At 40.1% G+C, this 18,968-nt stretch overlaps 1 protein-coding gene across 4 annotated transcripts in view; it reads left to right on the top strand.

The window, feature by feature from the left end:
* Positions 1 to 7,905: 7,905 nt before the first annotated feature.
* The window catches only part of DLGAP1 (DLG associated protein 1), a 414,943-nt gene continuing 403,880 nt past the window's right edge, over positions 7,906 to 18,968 (top strand). For 3 of the 4 annotated variants that reach the window (XM_032685073.1, XM_032685018.1, XM_032685049.1), the window contains exon 1: positions 7,906 to 8,293. The gene's annotated coding sequence lies outside the window, so the exon portion shown is untranslated. The remainder of the gene's footprint in view (positions 8,294 to 18,968) is intronic. The other variant, XM_032685106.1, reaches the window with a different exon arrangement.

The following is an 18,968-nucleotide window of genomic DNA, read 5'->3' as shown; positions in this document are numbered from 1 at the left end:
ATGGTGTTGGAGTTCTGTTCTGTGGAAATGATTTACACGAGAATGCTCTCAGATATATTTTATTGTGGCCTCCAAACAATTTTACAAAATAAGCTGAGCTGCACAGCACTTTACAGGCACTTGCAGATTTCCAAGGCGGTGCTAGCTCAGCTGAAAACAGATTAGTTTGCTGATTATTAGAAAACAAAAATTTCTCAATAGCTGGTAGCTAGAACACTGAAACTGAACTCTTACAAAAAGATTTCTTGTTACAGAAGTTATAAAACTTGCCCCTTCCTGCGCATATTAGAAATCTGGGGGGGGGGGGGCTGAGTTCAGGGGGCTGCTTCAGCTTTTTGGAAGTAAGCAGTAGCAATACACTGAATGAACTAGGATATGGCTGCTAGGAAGCAGAAAGGGCACTATCAGACTATAATTCACAGAGAGCAGGGCAGTGTCATTCAATGGCTGCTGGCTTTCGGATGAGGAGAAAACTCCCTCTGAGGAGAGTTTACTCAGTCGTGTTGAATAAACTATTCTCCTTGCTTTTGAGGGATAAACACCACTACCCCAAATATCTGGCAGAAACTGCCACAGAGAAGGCAGAAGTCAATTGTTTTCGATACACACTTTTTTCTATACCCATTAATAGTGAACTTTTGAAAGCAGTGTGCATGATTGTCCATAACTGCAGTATATGTATATAACAAGAAAAGACTTCTCTGGAATACGGTTATGAAATTCTCAGAATGAGAATTATGAACTATCAATTCATAATCTGAAATTCTCAGGTTATGCAATGCAAAATTCTAGGGATTTCAAGAGATGCCCTCTCTTGTCAAATTGCTCATATTAACCCAAAACTTTTAGTATGATTTTCCATATAAGAACCCTATATTTTGAACAACTGTAGATTTGTATCAGTACCTGAAAACTTTTTCTACTTGAGATTAAATATGTTGGAATATGTTCTTATATATTTTAAAAAAGTATAATTAAGTAGTTTCTTCCTGTGTTGTTTCTAATTTGTCTTTAACTACAGACTTTCCACAAAAGATGATGCTTAATTATAATAACACTTAACTGCTATACTTGTCACTTTGTACAGACTACAGATGGAAAACAGAAAAAATATTTCATATAATCTGATCTTTTGTTATCTTACTCTGCTACTACCTTCACCATACAACTCTTGTTGACTTCCATAGGAGGAGAAACAAGCCTGAAATATTTCTTTCTGCTACCTTCATTGACATTATCAGTTCTTTATTGTGCCTTAAAATAATTCCTTTTCCCTACTTGACTGACACCTTTATTGATGTAAGTCTTAATTATTGGTCTTTCTGGAGTTTAATTCAGAAGCTTTTGTTAAAAGCTCTCCTCAAAAACACCCTAACTGTGAGATACCAGCATATCTTCCAGGTACAAAGTGGAAAATGATTGAGCATTTTAAAAATGTGGGTTTAATCTCAAATATTGGGACCTTTTGACAGTTATGTGGTGCTTACTAGTTGATTTATTGGGATTCACATGAAAGGATCATGAAAAATGGTTAACAAAACAAATTGTTGACTCCTTTTCCCATAATGTAAAATAAATAAAAAACCAAACACAAACCTCAGAAAAATGAACAATTCCATCTCAGAAGCTTTGGATGTCTTTTCATCTGCTTTATTGTACATTTTATGCTCAGTTTCTCTCATCCTGGGTTAGGCTTAATAAGAAGGCAGACAACAGCTATCTCCTTACTCCCTTTTCTGTTCAAATGACAAGATTATTGCATAACATTAAGTCTGGACAAATCTAGCTATCACTTTTTGACATCCAGCCATTTAAGGAGAGAGAGAGGGTTGAGCTGCCACATCAGAAAGCCCTGCTGAATGTTCCTAAGACTTCTCTCCAGGACACTGGTGCTTTGTGTGAAGGCCTTTGTTTTAAAAATCTTTTGGTGGCTGAAACAGACCAAGGTAGATGCAAATGATAGCACTACTCTTAAAATCCAAACCAGAATATTGGAGTCCAGCTCTTGTTTCTTCTATTGATATGCTATTTTCTACCTGCAATGGTAGTCAAGATCTCAGTTTGGCTCTCAGTTGACAGTCATAAGCTCTTTGATGTGCAGTTGGTCTGAGTAGAGAAGCATCTTCCACTACTACCTGTTATAAGAAAAGAGTAATCCTAGCTCACACAGTACAGAACCATGGTTTCTGTACAAACTACATGGCAGTTTTCAGCTAGCTCTGACTGCTTTGTGCTATTTGTGCTGCCTGGAATTAATGCAGATATAAAATATTTTTATCTAAAAATACCTTTCTTAAAATCTTAAGTGAGAGACAATTCTTTACATGATTGCTAGTCTTCTTGTTCATAGAAAGTTCTTTTTCTGTTTCCCCATTTTTCTGTCAAAAGAAGCAAAAATATTGTATTGCACTTCACTTTAGAATTATACGCTCATATTTAAAAAACATGATAAGCTATTATAGCTCTCCTTAATTAAGAAATTCAATATATGCTCTTGCAGATGTTTACAAACTAATATGCACTTAGTGCTTCTCTCAGAGCTTTCAATATCTGCAAAAGTATTTTCATTCTACTGAGAGAATTTCATAGGTTTATTGGTTTGAACTAATTTTCCTTCCTCTCTCTTTATGCTTATTCATAATGCTGCTGTTGATACCACTAAAATACATTCTGATATCTGAAAATCAGAGCAAATTGTTTGTTTCTAATACCAGACAAAGATTTGGAGCAGTATGGGGAAAGACGGCTTTCTCAAATCTTCTGTTTTACATCTTCCAAAACAGAAACCATGCTGAGAAGCCTCTTAAGACAACTTCTGACTTATTTCCTGATATAAGTTGAAAGTCAAGGTTTTGCAGAATTGTGTGTTTGATAGTCTAAAGATCACAAGAATAATACTTTCAACAAAGGACTTGTTTTAGTTCTAAATCAGAAAATATTATGTAGCAATTGCAAACGCTTGCTAATCATGAAGGTTTTTTCTCTATATTAAGTAATTATGCTGAACTGACACTGTATCTGGATTAGTTGCTATTGTTTTCCAATTTTTCTGGATGCATAATGAGTGGCTCAGCAGGTCACCTTATCATCCATCTCTAACTGACCGGTTAATAGTCCGTGTGGATGTAAAAAGTGAGCTGATGCCTGCTTACCTTTCCCTTGGAGGACACCTGTCATTTAGGAGTCACTCATTGGGAACAACCACTCTACTCTATGCCCTATTAATTTCTTCATGTTAGCCATTAGGACAGGGAAAGGAATTTACTGCAGTAAAGTTGTTTTTATAGCAACTAGTTAGGTAACACGAGATGAGGAACCCACACAATTCAGCCACCTAGGACAATATTATCTTCAGCGCAGCCCAATAAAATATGACAGACATACAGTGGCCATGTCAGATACTAAACCTTTTCAACCATAGATATTTAAAACATTAGGAAAGTAAAATATTTAAAATAAATTTTCTAGGCAGATGTGTGCTTCGGGGTACTCAGAAGAGGAGGAGAAAGTAGATTTTTAGGCTAAATGACTCTGCCATTAATCAGATTAGGGTAGAAGCCACCAAAGCTATTCTTTTGCCTGTGTTGAACATACAAAGTTCAAAAATACTGAGGTGCTGGAGCAAGTCCAAAGAAAGACGATGAAGCTGGTGAAGGGTCTAGAGGGTAAGTCCTATGAGGAGCATCTGAGGGAGCTGGAGAAGAGGAGGCTCAGGGATGACCTCGTCACACTCTACAACTACCTAAGAGGAGGTTGTAGCCAGGTGGGGGTCGTTCTCTTCTCTCAGGCAACCAGTGATAGGATGAGAGGACACAGCCTAAGGTGCACAAGGGGAGATTCAGGTTGAACATCAGGAGGAATTTCTTCATAGAAAGGGTTGTTAAACATTGGAATGGACTGCCCAGGGAGGTGGTGGATTCACCATCCCTGGAGGTGTTCAAGAAATGACTGGCCTTGGCACTTAATACCATGTTCTAGTTGACAAGGTGGTGATCAGTTAAAGGTTGGACTTGATGAACTCAGAAGTTTTTTCCAACCTAAATAATTCTGTGATTCAGTGATTCTACCCTTACAGCCAAACTCAGAATACCTTCTTGCCTTGCGGCAATAGCTGATGCCATGAGGGAATGACAAGTGCACGCATCTGATCTCCATCTTTGTAAATCTGACACAGATGTGACAAAGTTAAAAATGAACACAGAAATTGGTAGCATCTACTGCGTAGAAGACATATTTTGAACGTGATAGTGAAACTTTCTTTCCTGCATGCTCTGAACAGGCCTCATCCTTCACAGCTCTCAGCATGCCTTGGCGATGCATGTGCTCAGACAGCTGGAAAACTCAGTGCATTCCAACAGAAACTGCTCTGGATGTGCATAGGTTGTCATGACAGTAGGTGGAAAGAATGAAACACTGAGGAACTGGGAGAATATCACTGTTGTGCTCTTCATGTTTCTGTTGTTCTGCTAATGCCCAGTCTGGAAGAAAAATGAAAATAAAATGTAAAATAAATGTGGTACTCTGGCAGTATTTATATAGATGGTGAAAGGTAAATATAGAGGCATGAAAGGTCAGATAGGAAAAGGGCTGGAGGGCAATCTTTTTGTAACGCAGTGGAGAGTGAACCAAAGTATTTAGATATGAAAAGTGATGAGGTTATATATAAAGTTATAGGCAAATACTTTTCAGAGCAGCACTGCTCAGAATTTTCAGCATCTCTGTGTTGAATTTAGATGCCTCTTTTCCAGAAGGTAGTGGAAGACATGCATCTTAAAATCTCAACCATTGCTTAGTCATCATTTTGCCTGTGTCAATAAACTTCAGACATAAAATTGGATGATCATTTCTTTGAACTCACAGACAAAAAGAAATCCTTTTATGGATGCTGGCCATCCAGATCTCCACACCTTTACGCCTTGGTCATGGAAAGGTGATTTACCAACAGAAAAGGACCACTAGCAACAGCCTCGGCTCTAAGGCTTTGGACTGAGACCTGATGGAGCAATTTTGACCTTCTCTCCAGTAGAGGGCAGCGATACACAAAAACTCACTGTGTTTTCAAACTGAAAAATTTGTAATGTAGTAAATAGCAGCATATGGAAGGAATTCATGTAAGTGTGCATACAGATTAATTATGTAGTAGCAACAGTCGATATGATGACCTCTTTCACCATCAGTCAAAGCAAAGAGAACTTCCTCCAAGAAGAAAGAGATCAAAGTGTGAATATAGCATATAATAAGGTCTTTTGCATTTGGGGTCATTTGATAAACAGCAGATGGTTGAAGATATTCATACTGAACTATCTCAGTTCCCCAAGCCATTTAAATGTTTTCTTTCAGAATCCTACTTTTCTGATCTAAAAACTATTTTGGAATATTTTTCTTCCAAGTATTGCTTTCTTCGTTTGTTTCTTGCTCACATACTTTCGCTTACTGTCCTTCCTGAAACCCTCTGCTTCACAGCCACTTCTCAGTTTTGTTCATGTGTGCCATCTCTCCCACAGCCAGGTGAAGAATCTTTCATCCCATCTTGGAAATCTTCCCTTCAATTTGCACATCTTCTGAGACACCCATGAGTATTAGGGCTACCAGCACAGTCAAGTGTTATGCCTAAAATCAGAATAGTTAGTGCCTCACAAAGACCATCTACATCATTATGTAAAGCAGCTTGAACTTCTTATTTCTCCAGGCTGCAGATTCCTCTAGAACTATCAGGTGAGAATTTACAGCAAGACTTCCTTCTCCCATTCCCTTGGCCCAGCCAGACCAAAGTCAGGCAAGCAAGGAGAATCCAGAAAACTGATTGAATGGTTTACATTCACAATAGGGAATGCGAGTAAAAAAAAAAAGAAACAAAAATTACCTTGCTGGCTTTTATTTTGAGATCAGATCATTTCATGCACAAATACGTCCTCTTTCTTCTTACTCTTCAGTCTTCAAAGGAAATTGTGCCTACTTCATTTTCTGGAAGTTTGGATGAAGGCTAAAAATATCTTACCTGTTTTCATGACTACCTACTAATGACTACTAACTAATGTAATCAACCTGTTTGGTATAAATACTCTCACAGAACTATCACACATAAAATGAATAAACCTGCTTTATAAATTCGTAGGCCTACGAAAGGCAGACTAAATCTTCACATAACTATATAGGAAACATTACACAAATTCTACTCTGAGATCCTTGCAGACCATCGTATTTTAAACAACAGATAATGTCAGATTTGAAACTGGCTTGAAAATTCAGTTCATGATGACAAGTCAAAAAATTCTTGCTAAGTGATAAAGTAATATATGACATAGGATAGTGCTGTATATACATCAAAATAAAACAATGAACCCTTTACTATTTCACTTATTTACCTGAGTTATGTCAGATTCAGCATCTGTGTTTCAGTTAAACGATTAAGATGGTATGTGTACTTTTATTTTATATGAACAAACAAACAAATGATATGGCTTCGGGGTGCAATTTGTTTTTTAACAATGTTACGATGACTTGATTTATACAACTTATTAACAACAAATTTAGTCTTTTTCATTTTAGTGCAGGATTTCTGGGAAGTCCCAAAGCATTTTATTGTCAACATCTAAATCCTAGAATCGACAATCTTTTAAGTTATTTCCCCTCTACATCACCTACATCTACCACTAAAAAAAAAAACCAAATAAGTATTTTTAAATAGATTGACCAATTTTTTCCCCAGTCAGCAAGTTGACCACTTGATAATTAACAGAATTATCAGGTGTCAGAATTTCCTATCCTACCTAGCCTGTAGATAGCTTTATTTTTAATTAAAAATGTCAACAACATTTCATCCTTTCCTCCTTGTTTTACTCCTAAGACATTAGGTCTGTATAGTCCACTACAAACAAAACATTAGTATAAACAGTATACCATATGACACCGATTTTTTTCATGCTTGTCATTTAATAAACCTTTTTCTATGAGTAATATTAGCTTTTACTCCATATGTATTACTTGTTGGGTACAAAGAATAAAATATCAAGTACATTCCTCGCAAACTTTTCCTGGTTTGGGCCTTAAAGAAATCACATCTTGAAACTTTCTGGCAGAACCCACTAGTAAATTTAGGACTATAAGATTAATCCGAACATTCAGTCTTAGCTCTTTCATGAATTTTATGTCAAAACTCATTATATGCATTTATGCGGCTATACAGCCAAAAGATGGATATAGTATTTGCTACTTAGCAAAGAATTGGTTTCAATCAATGTTGAAACACCTTTTACTAGGTCATAAACCGTGGTGGAAATTTGAGTGTACCTGATTGGACACGCGAGTATCAGGGTGCCCTCACAGTGGCCTGGATGAGCACAGCCTTTCACTGCGTTTTCACTCTCTATAATGCCAACACAAATATTTGTAGTTGTACCTACAGCTCTCACAAACGCCCAGCTCACACTCCGCAGTTCCAGCCGCCCCTCGACCCACGGCCGTGCAGCCGGGCGCCCCCAAGCTCGGACAGCGGGGACCCGAGTGCTTTGGGGGGTCCACCTGTCGGGCCCCCGCCTCTGGCTGCAGTAGCACCCCCGGGAAACGCCGCGTCCCCCGCTCCCGCTCCCCCCGTGCTCCCCGGCGCGGCCGAGAGCCCTGGCTGGGGGCGCCGCATCCCCGTCCCACGCGGGGCATCCCGGCTGCCAAGGGCCGCTCTCCGGGTGGCACTGTATGGGCAGAAACATGGGGGAGGTTGTTTTTTTCCAGCTGCTTCCTGCCGGGCGCTGGTAGCCGGGGTACAGTAGAGTCCCCTGGGACGGAGGCCCTGAGGGTCTTTCCCGAAGGCATGTCCTTGGGAGCGGGCGGGAAGGGCGGTCGGGCGTGCGGGGCTGGCGCGGAGGGCAGCCCGGCCGCCGCCGTAGTAGCGAGCTGCTCCTCCGGTGGTTGGCTGGGGAGCGCTGGGCTCCTCCTCCTCATCCCCCCCAGCAGTGCACAGCCGGGCGTGTGACTGACGAGTCTCCCCCGTCTCTCTTTTTCTTTTTTTCCTTCTTATTTATTTATTATTTATTTTTTGCCATGGGTACACACACCGAGACACGCACATGACAGTACTTGGGTGCCAGCGCCGGTGCATCGCCAGGAGGGCTGTGCTTCACTCCGGGCACGCACACACGCATGCTGCTGCTGCTGCTTCTGCTGCTGGAAGTCTTTCTACACGGGGATTAGCAGCCGCGTCTCGCTCTCTGTATTTCCCTGTCTCTTTCTTCTCCCTTCCTTCCCTTTCTCCTTCTCTCCCTCAAACGCCTGACTGACGGACGGCAGGCAAGAAAAGGTAAATGCGGGCGTGCTGATTGCTGACGGTACCGAGGGGTGATGGTGCTCGGAGGCGTGCTGCGCGCTACGCCCTCCGCTCGCCGGGCAGCCTGCCGGGCTCGCCCGCCCGCCTGCCCTCCCGCCGCGCCGGCGGCTGCCGCGGCCGCCGCTCCCCGGCACTCGGCGTCTCGGGGGATCGGGTTTTGCCGCGAGAGGTTTGGCTTCCCCGGCCCCCCCTTCCCTTCCTCCGACTCTGCGAGGCACAGAGGTTCCCCGCTATTGTGCTGCTCGCACTTGGCACCGCGGGTGCGAGCGTGCGGGAGCGCTTAACCAGGGTTCCCGGGATGGAGGTTGGCGATTAATTACTGTCTGCGCCGAAGAGGAGAGCGCTTCCTCTGGCAGGGAACCTGGGCATTATTTATTAATCGGGGCTGGAGAGTGGCACGGGAGGACTAGTCGTTGTCCCCGCTTTCCCGTAGTGTGTCCCCCCTTCCCCCGACAGCACCAACCCCGGGCCATTCCCGCCCGCGGTGCACACCCCTGCTTGCTGCATCATTCAAATGAGTAATTCCTAGCTGGCCTTGCGTTGCGGGGCTCTATTCCCCCTCCGCCGGGGCTCTGCCAGCCGCCGCGGACTGCCATCCTCCTTCTTTGCCCCGGGGGGCGCCGCCTTCCGCGGGGAGCCTTGCGGGCGAGCGACGCGGGGGCATCCGCTGTCCCGGGTCCTGCCCCGCCGTTCCCCGCAGTCCATATGGAGCGCTGGCTCCATAACTAGTTGTCGCCAGTTGTTCGGGCAGAGTTTGTCCCGCGCCCCTCCCCGTCAGGACGAGAGCAGCGGGGTGGATATTTGCCTCCCCCCGCGGCGAAGCCTGAGTGGTGCGGGATTTCCGTGGAACCGAGAGGTCCCGCACCGCGCAGCCCCGCCGAGCGGACCGCGTCCCGCGGGCTTGCCCGGACCCCAATCTAGACTCCCATGCCCAGAGGCGCGGGTGCCTGGGAGAGCGCTTCTAGCCGGCAGGGGACGGGAGGGAGGCGGTGCTGAGGAGCCTGCGCTCCCGGGCCCCTCGGGCAGCGGAGCGCCCCCGCTACCGGGAAGGGGAGGTCGGGCGGGGTAGGCGCTCCCCCCTCCTCGGGCCAAGCAGCGGCCCTGGCGGACAGGTGTGGGCGTTTAGCGGCGGACAGCTCCGGTGAGCGCCCGGGCAGCCCCCGGGGCGGAGGTTAAAGCGCCCCCCGGGAAGGGCAGGCCTTTCTCGGCCGTGTCGGTGCCCATCCCTTCCCGAGCAGCGGAGCGGTGCCGCTGCGCTCCCGCCGGCGGGTGCCGAAGCGGGGTGGATGGGCCGCCGCTGTCCCCCCATCCCCGTCCGCCGGGCAAACATGGCATTTAGCGAGGTCCGTTATGTAATTACGGCTTTTTTTTTTTTTTTTTTTCCTTCTTATTGCTGTTACTAAACCCGGCTCCGGATGCCGGCAAGGAAACGGCTACATAGTGCTTGCTTCTGAAGGAGGCTGATAGTTTTATTTGATCTCAGAGAAAAAAAAATATTTAGTAATTAATATTTAAGCGCTTTTGTTTCACACATGATTGATTTTTGGATAATCCCGTCTCATTCATGTTGTTTTCTACGCTTTTCAGAGGTGCCTAAATACGCTGTAAAGACAGAAAGATTTTTTTAAAAAGAATAATAACACAAGCAAAAATGGTGAGAAATGTAGTGGACAGCATATGAAGTTGATTATATATATAAAAAAGTAGTTGCTTAGCTTACAGACTACTTACAAGTGAAAGGTAGGTGTGCTTGTAGGCATGGTGTATGCTCAGCTGGTTGTATTGGATTGTAATTCAGTGTTAATGTACCTTTAAAAAGGCAACACTAATTTCTACTCCTGTGTGGGTCCGGTGTATAAATTCAAGGTATTTCCCCTCTCATAAAAGACTACGAGTTTAAGCAGTAAACTGATTCAAGGGATCCAAAAGTCTAAAGGCTGCATATTCAAAGATAAACAGGATATATATTTGAAGATAAAATTGCTGCTGATGGTGATTACAGGAAAATTAAGAATAGCAATTAATGGCAACAACACCATTCCTTGCTTTCTTCTGTATAGCTTACTTGTCTGTCTGATACTCTGTATTTCAGCTCACTATTTAAATTAGGTAACTAAATTAGGTATTTAAATTAGGTAACTACTTAAATTAGTATGAAATATTTAAAACATATGGGAGCAAAATATGCTGTTTGTTAGAGAACTTATTAAGTAGTTTAAAGGGTGCAGTAGTGTTCCCTTATACATTCTTCTGAATTAAAGTTTTCTTTTTTTGTTCTTCGTCAGAACTGTACATGTTAATATCCTTGTTTAATTCAAGTCTCATTCTGGTCTATCTCTTGTGGGATTAACACTCAGAAGCATATCAATGTAATCTGTTTGTGTTAAACTTTGCAATGTTGTTCCTTCTATAAAGGTGGTGTATTTCAGTGCAGTTCTGGCTAGTGATGTTGCCACCTGAAAATACAAAAAGAACTGCATGGATAATTCATAAAATAGTATAATAAGTAAAGGTAATCCTGTACCAAGGAACAGTAGTAAGTAGTCTTCGTGGAATTTTTTCATTTTAATTTTCACATTGATCTCACACCATCCAGTAACTCAAATTTTCACCAAATTGAAATAGACAGATGCAATGGCCTCAGAATGGCATTGCCGTTTTAAGCAGACGGGAGCTCAAGGCACTTTAATGCGAGATAGTTTATTCAGCCCTTCACCTCTAACCAAACTTAATTTTTACTGCCTCTTTTGTATTATCTCTCAAGATTCAAGAAAGCTATTTTTGTCAGGGGCACATAATTATTGCTTGTTCTCCTCTTATGCCAAATTTTGCACTTGTGCACAAAGCTCCTCGAAAGAAACCTGAAAAGGGGATCTCCATGATAACGAGAGAGAGAAAGAGAGAGAGTAAGGATTTTTCCCTCACCATAGGTCAAGACTAGACACCCACCCATTCCTTAACTTGTAGCAGCATTCATTGGCACCTTCCTCTTAGTGGGTATTTTGTCTCCTGGGGTGTACTTTTACTTTTACCTCATGCTTCCAGAGAGGTGCTCTCAAGAATGATGCTACGCTGGATGATCCCAGCCTCTGTGTTTCTCTCTGCTCTAATCCTCCCTTCTGCTTACATCATATTTAAGTGTTTCTATATCTGTGTGATTTTGAGAAATAACTTGTTTTCCCCGTCAAGTTTTTGATTTGAAGACTGGTCTTGTCTCTACCTGTATGTAATAGCTGACAGAACCTTACTCATTAGTCCACTTCAGATGAAAGTGTGTTCATCTCCTTTTTCTCTGTTATTTGTATTTTTGGAGTCCCAGATATTTTGTAGCAGTCAAAGCAGTCTACCTCTTATCACCACGGAGCAAGGCTGAATTTTATTTTTTGAGTCAGCATGTGATATGTGGTACCAGTGTTACTGTTTGGCAATGTCCAGGGTAAAAAGAGTTTCTTTTGCCCTAACTCTGTCATCACAGAGCAGTAATATGGAACACCTCTTTCTGGGGTAATTGTTGTGGTGGGGTTTTTTTTCCTTCTCTTCTTTGAAGAATTGTCTGCCTAGACTGTGTCTCTGTCAAAACTGAGATGAAGTGAACACTTTTTATTCCAGATAATCCTGTAGTAAGATACTTAAAACTTTCACTGAGGAATATAACATATTTTCTGTTCCCCTTTTCCTTTCTGTATTCACTTTTTGTAGCTATGATCTCATGAGAGGATACCAAATGGCTTTTTAAATGGTTCCCTTAGGCTACTGGTGCACCAGGTCTCCCTGGGCATATCTCCAGTTCTTTTGCCTTTGCCTGTGACATAGCTTGGGATAATTTGAAAACATCTGCTAGAGCAACCATCTTAATATAAGACAGCAGTCATCATTTGTCACTGAGCAATATGTCATTTGTGGCTCTCTAATTGAAGACAGATGCTGATGCTGACTTTGGCCTTCTTAACTTGTCTAGCTGGGAGATTGTCTATAGAAACACTTTGCAATGCTTTGAAATCACAGTATTTCTATTTTTCTGTATCTCTGTGTTTCTTAAAGAATTGTCTGTGAATTTGAAAATCTGCTCAAGAAACCATAATGATAGCAGCTAGTACTGCATAATCTGGCTTGCTAAGTAAACTTGACTTCATACATCTCTTCAGTGTCTTCTGCTAGATGAGAACCGTTTTTGAATAATTGCCTGTGAAGCCTTTTTCTTCAGCCTTTGAGAAACTTCTGATCTCTTTCTACCTGATGCCCTGTCCCTGCATTGATAACATTTCAATGAATCTCATACATTCCAGTTGTTTTCCTCCTTTTGAAAATTTTGCTGTCACTTTTAACTGACTTAAGAGGTTCTTCATCTTCTGACATCTCATGCTACATAAACTAGGGATTTGAGAAATGAACTTCTAACTGTGTATGTACAGTTAACTTCTGACTGTGAAATGTACACTTCTAGATATCTAGGTCCAGATTTGAAACCTCAGTTCCTGTGGTTCAGGTGTCAAAAGTGTGTGGCATCAACTCATAACAGAAGGTCTCAGTAGTTACAGATGGTGTCTTATACCTAGAAGGTGCTTTTTTAAGCTTTGTGGATTAATTTTGAATGTAGGTTGCAGTAGCTTGAGTAGCTTGCAACATCTTACAGGTTTCAGCATCTTAATATCCTGATGCGATGACTGTGCTGGATCCAGTCAAGACTTTCTTGAGGTTTTTCTTTCTGTTGGGAAAAAGGGAGATAAAAAAAATTGCCCAAGAATTGTGCTTGAAAGTCTGTTCAATGTTCAGGGTGTAAATCCTCTCTGAAGGAATTTCAAGGCAAGTACTGATAGGTTGGTAGCTGAGTTAATTTTCAAGTGAAAGGAATGTTTTTTTCAGCCAGCTTCCTGAGTGTGACTTCAGTTGCTAATCTGTGCTTGTACACACTTTCTTCCAATGTGTCTGTTTAGCTTTGTGGATGGAAGAGGATGATGTAGGTCTGTCTGATTGGAGGTCAATAAGAATAAGACAATGATTAGCAGTCTCACGTTGTCGTGGTAACTTCTGTTTTAGCGGTGTGCATCCAACATTGAAAGTCAACACTGAGAATTACTGTCTCACTACTGTCCTGTGTTTCTTCTGTCTTGCCATCAGAAAAAAAAAAAAAAAGAAAAAAAAAAGAAGAGAAGAAGAAAAAAATTAAAGAGAAATGAAGGTGAAATCCAGGTCTGGTTTGTGATGGTGGTCTCAACAGTATCTATTTGGACAACAGGCAGTGTTCATTTGCCTTTGTCCAGTCAGAAGAATTGAGTGCTCCATGAACACATAGTGTCTCACAGATATTCAAAGTATGCAAGAATCTTTATGTTCTTTCCATCCTGCAGTTGAAAGAATTTTGGAGTCCTTGTAGCACACATTCACATAGGGTGAGCTGCATTTCTTGGTTTATAGAAGAATGCAGCTTTTGGGTTTGTGTGCTGGAACTGCATCGATGCAAAGGTTTCACAAGGATATCAAAGGAGATCCCTTATTCTCTTCAATCTGTGTCTTCTGGCTTTCTGTTCACTGGGCAGGAACTGCTCAGGCGTGTTTTGGTCCTTTTAAAGGTGTCCACTGTTGTTGCGTCTCATAATGTCGTTGGGTTTGCTTTTTTTTTTGGCTGTCTTTTAAAACATCACTAAATTCCATTATCACGTCCCATGTTCTAAGAACATACCACTGGATGAGCTCCGAGCAACCTGATCTAGTGGAAGGTGCCCCTGCCCAAGATGAGCTTTGGACTTATACGATCTTTAAGGTCCGTTCCAACCCAAACTGTTCTATGGTTCTGTGATCTACCTAGCTGTTTCTTCTGACAGAACTTTACTTGGCAGAGAAGTGTTTACTGCCATATACAGTTTATATATATATCATTCATAGACAGTTTTGTAAATAATAGTGATGAATATCCCAATGTACCTTTTTAGGGGCAATGGGATGGCAAAGTAGATTTAAAAGCGGAAAAATCACCACAGCAAGGAATGAAAGAGGTAGAATTAGGGGAATTTATTGTTATTTGGTACAAATTAAGTATTGCAAGCACCATCATGTCAAAACAATTTAGATTAAAAAATGAACGGTGATTCTGTAATTCCGTTCATTCATGGAAGAACTTTACAACCATAAAATGTAATATTTGAGAAGATTATTAAAGTTATTTTCCAGATGGTGTATGTCCTTTAATGACAGCAGCAAAATAGGGTTAGTGATTACTAGATTAGTGGTACTTTGAAAAGTACCATTATGTATATCACTGTATGAAATTAAATACTCTGGAAGAAGAGATGCAGTGTCTATCTAGGAAGCATTTTAACTTCTAGTGAAAAAGATAGATTTCTTAAAAATGGTGGCATGGCTACCTACATGATAAAATGAACTCAAGTGGATTTATAAACTGGAGAGCCTTTTCTTACACATTTGGATCTCACCCTTTCTTGAAAAAAGGATCAATGCAGGTTTCTTTTCTTAAAAAAAAAAAAAAACAACAACCAAAAAAACCCCGCACAAAAAAACAAACAAAAAACTCAAGCTACTGATACTGCACTCAGAAGAGACTAATGAATGGTGTTCAAACCAGCTGGCAGTTCTCTTAGCTCAGGAAAAACAAAAGTTTTTAATTCCTATAATATTAAAACATTATTCATGTAAAAACTATGGTAGCATCTTTCACTTTGTTTTCTTTTGGGTTCATTTCTGGGGTTTTGGTTTGGGTTTTGGTTTTTTTGTTTTTTTTTTGTCCATGAAAGCCACTTCAAATATGATATTCTTTGTAGAACTTGTTTTAGTATCCATCTAAAGCCATTTACAGAATTGCAGTGGCATGGTAGTCTGAGACCATTCATTTCAGCTTGGGTTGAAGTGTGAGTTGATTTTTTTTTTTTTTGTATGTAAAAATTACCATCTTTAATTTTCCCCTCCTGGAAATCTATGTAGTTTCTTATCATACTGTGATGGCATGTGGTCTGACTTCCAGAATTACTTGTGTGGTGTTCTACATCTCTATAGCATAATAAATGTTTCTACTGGTAATATACATGCTGTGTTTTACAGGGAGAGTTGTATAGCAGAATTATATATGAACAAAGGTATTTATTAATGAAAATTTTTTTTGCTATGTCATGCTAATAATTTCTCAGTCAAGGAGCAAAACCAATAGCATTAAACCTACAAGACTCCTCGTACATCACAAATATTCTAATGAGCTCAATAAAAAAAAGAGTTTTACTCTTCATATATATGATTAAGTCCTTCATACTATTTGTCTTCAAATAAAATGTATTTTCAGGAAAAAAAAGGATATCTTTATAAAGGCAGATGGATAGGAAAAAAAGGAATAATAATTTGCACATTTTTGGGTTTACTAGATTTTAATAATTCTCAGAGGTACATTTAGACAAAACAGGGAAATGTCATTCCTATTTTCAGAAATCCATGTGAAAAAAAAGCCTTGCACAGTTAGCAATGAGATCTTAAATACACAAAGAGAAAAGTTGAACAAAAGGGCATTCAGCAGTATTCAAGTAGTTCGGTCATTCACAAAGCAGGTAGTATGTAAGGTACTTCTAAAATCAGTGCAGCAGGCTGCAAAATAGTTAATCTCTTATGTTAAATTACTTTGCAGAGGATGTTTTTGACAGAACCAAGGCAAAATATGAGAGTATACTAAAGTTCTTGACCTATTCTTTGCTCTTTATGCTGACTGGCATTTTGAACATGAACTGCCAGGAGCAGGTCGCCTGCCGTGTATGAGATGTTTAATATTGAGCACCAGTTGGTCAGGGCCATATTAGAGGGATTTTTTTCATCGGAAGAAATGCTGAAATGCAGTACCAACACTTGTGTGTGTTACACTTGTAGAGCCCTTCTGAAGACAAAAATATTTGCTAAGTGATTATTCAAGGATCACAGCATTTCTACAGGATCTAGGAGAAACATCATGTTTCTTCATTCTAAATTTCTGGTGCTTCCATGGCAATGCACAGGAAAGCATGGTGAGATAAAGACGAAGGTTCATCTCAGTGTCCATTTCAGTTTCTTTTGGAACTAAAAGAAATTTGGCATACAATGAGCAGAAAATTTGGAATTTGTTCTGTGTGTCCAATATTCAATTTTTCTAGCAGACTTGGCACATCTATAGAAACTATAATTTGCTTTTTGGCCTTCAACTTTATCTTTAATTTGCTTCTTGAGATGCTGTAAGATCAAAATATTTTGTCTTTTCCAAGGACTTTTAGTCTCTCAAAGAAGAGAGAAACTAATATGTAGAAAAACCCACAAATATAAATTTGATTTGTTTAAAAGCCTTCAATATTATTATTCTGTAATGGTGTGATGCTAAAGTTTATCCTCATGTTTAATACAGTGCATAATTTAAAACAAATGCTACCAGTGATGTCTGTGTGATGCGTGTCCCTTGTGCAAGAAAGAATGTTTCAATCTGAGGTTATTGCAGAAAAACCCAGTATTTTATTTATTGCAAATAAAGGGATACTGATGAATAAATCGGATATGGATTTTCTTCTTCATTCAGCTGTGATAATTGTTTGTTCATTTTTATACAGAACTGGGATAATTTGTTGTATAATTAATTAATTAATTGGTGAGTCTGCCAGATCTAGTTTAGTCTTTCTGGCATCCTTAGCATACAGAGTCCTTGCATCGACTTAGACATTGGTTTGAACACTTGGTGAACGAAGAAGTGCCCTGGTTTTGAGCATTTGGGTTTGGTTTAGCTTTTTACATCTTTGTTTTAAAATGTGAACATCGTGTTGGCTCTGGTATTGTGTGTACGTGAGAGCTTTGTGTTGTTGAAGAACATCAATTATTTCAGATTTATCTGTCACTTTTACCTTAACATTTAATCTAACCATAAAGTGCTCCATACTAATCTTTCCTTCCACATCCAGCTCATGGCATCTACTGCTTATATTAACAATATACTTGATAAATGTGGAGTACCTCTTCAGGCTTATATATGCTTTGAATTTAGGTTTAAGTCAGGATTGACCTTTTGGTGGGGATTTTTTGTTTTTTCTCTACCACAGGGAGAACAAAAGTGAGAGAGTGAGTTCCCTTTAAACTCCCTTGTTCTTGATGTTGATCTCCCTACTCTTTGGTCTTGTACCCTACAAGGCTGAAGAGGAGATTAGCTGTTCAGGCACATGGGACAGACACTTCAAAGAGTTCTTGTCTTTCTGATGGAAGCAATGAGAACTTCAAGGAGGAAAAGTGAATTCATTTTTGAAAGGTGTTGAAGGCAGTAAGTGTGCTCCTCACTCCCACCTCAGGGCTGAAGTGGCAACTTTAGCTATTTCTATCAGGTGGCCTTGAAACATGAATTTATAGACCTGATAGCTTAAATCAGTAGCAGACTCCACAAGCCCTAAGTCAGACCTACAGCGCTTACTCACTTAACTGCACACATGTGGTAAACCTGACTAGTCACAAGTTCACTTCTCAAGAATAATCAGTCAGTGGATATATTATTAGACAGTTTTTCTGCATAGTCACAGTGACTGGTCAGAATTTTTGGGCAGCAGCGGCACAGTTACACTGCACTCATATTTTTGATAATAGTAAACACCCCTTACTAATGGTAAAGGAAACAGTATTTTTAAGCAGTTTGATATGTGCCTTCTACAGAGTATGAATAGCCAATATGTTATTTATTACACCATGTTTTATGGCAGAATGAATAAATATATACAAGATACTTGTAATAGAGCTATATTGTAAAATCTAATATGATAATGCTTTTTCCACTATAGCAGAACTCAATAATTTATTGGTACAATTTGGTATCATGAGTATGAATCATTCTATTTTAGTGGATACAAACAAATCGCTTTACATTTGTGTAGTAATTTATTACTCAAAGCTGAATTCATGTTTTGTGTGATACTGAGATGCTTGAAATATTCATTTTATTTGTACGTATTTCTGGGGGGAAAAAAGTAAACCTTTCAGCACACAGTATTTAAACAATCATCAGGAAACATTTGATTCAGCAATCAAGAAAACAGTTCTTGATCCAATTGAATTTCAATGAAAAGTTATCCTGGAGCCAAACTGGGCCCTCGTAACATCCAGTACTGAAACTTTTGTGTAACCCAAATGCTCAGTCACTTTCCAGTTTGTCCATCTGTAATATTTTTTTCTATGGTAAGCTGCCTGCTGTGTGTTTGTGGTAGAAAAAGTTAAGCCACAGTATTAGAAAGAAAATGTTTAAATACATTGATGAGTATGTGTGCTCCACATCTCATCTGTTTAAAATTGATAAATAATTAAAAAAAATCATTTTGCTTCCTCCTTTGAATTTGCAGATTAGTTATGGATTGTTGCCCACAATTTAATGGAGCCTAATCATGTAGTCCTTTCTTAATAGATTCTGTTATTATCATTACAATATACCAGCTAAAGTAAGTAAATTAATTCAGCGGAGTCTCTGTAGAACTAAGTTTTGTGTATGCTGGAAAATGAACTGTGGAAAATGTAGTATTAATGGTTTTGTAAAGCATTTCTTAGTTTGCATGGACATATTTTAAGAAGTGGGATTAAATTTGTTGTATTTATTGCTAGGTCAAATACTTTTTGAAAGTAGGATGAAATTAGTCATACTTTATCTAAAATTCTGTTTGTGCCTAAT

This window comes from Chiroxiphia lanceolata, chromosome 1, assembly GCF_009829145.1.
Source record: "Chiroxiphia lanceolata isolate bChiLan1 chromosome 1, bChiLan1.pri, whole genome shotgun sequence".
Classification (NCBI taxonomy): domain Eukaryota; kingdom Metazoa; phylum Chordata; class Aves; order Passeriformes; family Pipridae; genus Chiroxiphia; species Chiroxiphia lanceolata.
The sequence above is the reverse complement of the archived record's forward strand: the minus strand, read 5'-3'. Positions and strand labels throughout refer to the sequence as shown.